Genomic DNA, 2,510 nt, shown 5'->3' with positions numbered 1-2,510 from the left:
TATCTATTTAGATCTATTCCATTTTTTGATTGGGTTGTTTATCTCCCTTTTGTTTAATTGTATGAGTTCCCTATAAATGTTGGAGATCAAACCCTTATCGGTGATAACATTGGCAAATATGTTCTCCCATGCAGTGGGCTTTCCTGTTGTTTTGTTGACAGTTTCTTTTGCTGTGCAGAAGCTTTTTATTTTGATGTAGTCCCATTTGTTTATTTTCTCTTTAGTTTCCTTTGCCCTAGGAACAGTATCAGTGAAGAAATTGCTTCAGTATATGTCTGAGATTTTGCTGCCTGTGGATTCCTCTAGTATTTTTATGGTTTCATGTCTTATGTTTAAGTCCTTTATCCATTTTGAGTTTGTTTTTGTGGATGGTGTAAGTTTTTCTCCTAGAAGGGCTGGAGCTACAGAAATGCCCTCAGACGGGGGCCACTCCCACTTTGTAAGAGGGGAAAAAAATAGTAAAGTCTTTGGTAACTTAAACTTCTAGAGTTCTGCTGGGTTAAATAGTAAAAATTATTGAATATCTAGGTATTTTAAAATAACAGGATGCTGAAATATTAATCTGAGTTTGCCTACTTTTGACTTCTTATCACAGAGAATCTAGAGGATGGGTTTGAATCTGCTAATTAATGTGTATCATACTTTATTTGAAATATACTTCGCAAAAATCTGAATGTATTGCTAATCTGAGGAATGTTCATTATTTCCTTTTTACCTGAAAATTAAGGTTTCTGAAAGTTAAGAATACTAACTAATTGGAAAGAAATTGTGTAGTTTTGATATTAGAAGACATGAGGCATAGGGATGCATTTTGAAGGAAAAAGTTATAAAGCTGTCTTTTTCTGGGTGGATAAGAAGGTTTGTGAAAGTTGAAGGAAAGTTTGTGGAAGTTATAGAAGGATTGTGAAGGAAATCTTAAAAGGAAATTATAGGTTATCTGAATAACAAATTTAATTAGATAAATGGATCTGAAGTATAATGCTTTTACAAAAATGTTACATCTTCTGAGGGATCCATGGAAAGAATTCTGACTTATTTTAAATTACATATCTCTGAGAATTAAAAAAATCAGGTTATCCCCTTTGAACTGGATAAAAATTATTAGCACTTATAGAGTACCTGGATTTATAGAAGTACTGGCAGGAAAAATCAGGAAAACCACAAATTGATTATGGGACTGCATCAACCGAAAATAATTATATGTTTTTTGTAATTTTTGTTGAAAGTATTGCTGATTTTTAATCTTTTTTTTCAAACATAAGGAAACTTGTTTCTTTTCTTAAATCAATTTGGTAAATTATATATTTTTCTCCCTACCTTATCCCTCCAGAATTTTGCAGTTCTTAATGAGTGAGTCATGGCAATATGTTTCTTTCCATGAATTCAACAAGACCAGTTTCCAACTGTGGTTTTATTATCTAAGACTTTGACTGGGATATCATGTCTTAGAGGGACATGCCCAGACTCTGGATGTCACCAGAAAACTGACTTTGAAGCCAATAAGAGCACCTTGGAGAAATAGCCTGGTACCTTGCTTGGTAATGTAGTTCATGCCAGTCTTTCCAGGTAAAGAACAAAATTGGTTGTTTTCCTGGGAGATGGCAAAGTAAGAACCTCGGAATGTGAGGAATTTACCCAAGTCTATAAGTATTGCAGGAAAACCTGATGGCAACTAGGTGGCTCAGCTTCTTTGCCCTGAGGGTTAATTAAAGTTCAATCATGAAATTCCAGCAAAGCAGATGTTTAAAAAAGCCTATGATCAATTGCTATTCTTATTATGTTCATGAAAAGCAATCAGGCCAAATTGAAACTAGACTTACTACAGTAAATAAATTGGTCTTAATTTCGCTCCTTAATGAAAATGAGGGTGATTTTTTTTTCTGGAGTGGGGGGAAGAATTGTGTTTCAGTAGACTAGTGAATTCAGTAGACTCTATAACACAGAGTTGTGAATATTAGACTCTAAGCTTTATTTTTCACCTATGAATTGAACTGGATTTCCTGATTTATCTCTAGCTCTTGCCCCAATAATACTAAAATTTATAACACAGTTTGTCTCTACTAGGTTATAAGCCCTATTCATACTCAGGGAATCCACCTCTAGACACCATTTTCATCTCCTTCCATGCCCAGGCTTCATCATTCCTGACAGAGAGCAAGGATCTCTTGGCTCTGAGGTTAACTTTGTCCCTCCTCAGTATGAAGCAGCTACAAAAGAGACGTGAACCTTTTCTCTCTGAAAGGATTCAGAGCCAAGATCCTTGAGGGGGGATGTGGTAGGCAGTTAGACAGACATGAGCAGAGCAAGGACAATGGGTCAGGTACAGAAGATCACCAGGGTGGAAAGCCCCAGGTGCCTAGCAAGGGCCATCATTCCAGAGTGAAGAGGGTGCCAGAAGGGGAAGAATGGGTGACCAGGCCCAAGGAATACCTCAAGAGCATCTTTCAAAGGCAACATTTGTTATAATTGCACTCGACCACTGCTGATCTGGCTAAAGGAGATCTGGTTGC

This window comes from Myotis lucifugus, unplaced genomic scaffold (genome assembly GCF_000147115.1).
Source record: "Myotis lucifugus unplaced genomic scaffold, Myoluc2.0 scaffold_78, whole genome shotgun sequence".
Classification (NCBI taxonomy): domain Eukaryota; kingdom Metazoa; phylum Chordata; class Mammalia; order Chiroptera; family Vespertilionidae; genus Myotis; species Myotis lucifugus.
Note: the sequence above shows the minus strand (reverse complement) of the source record.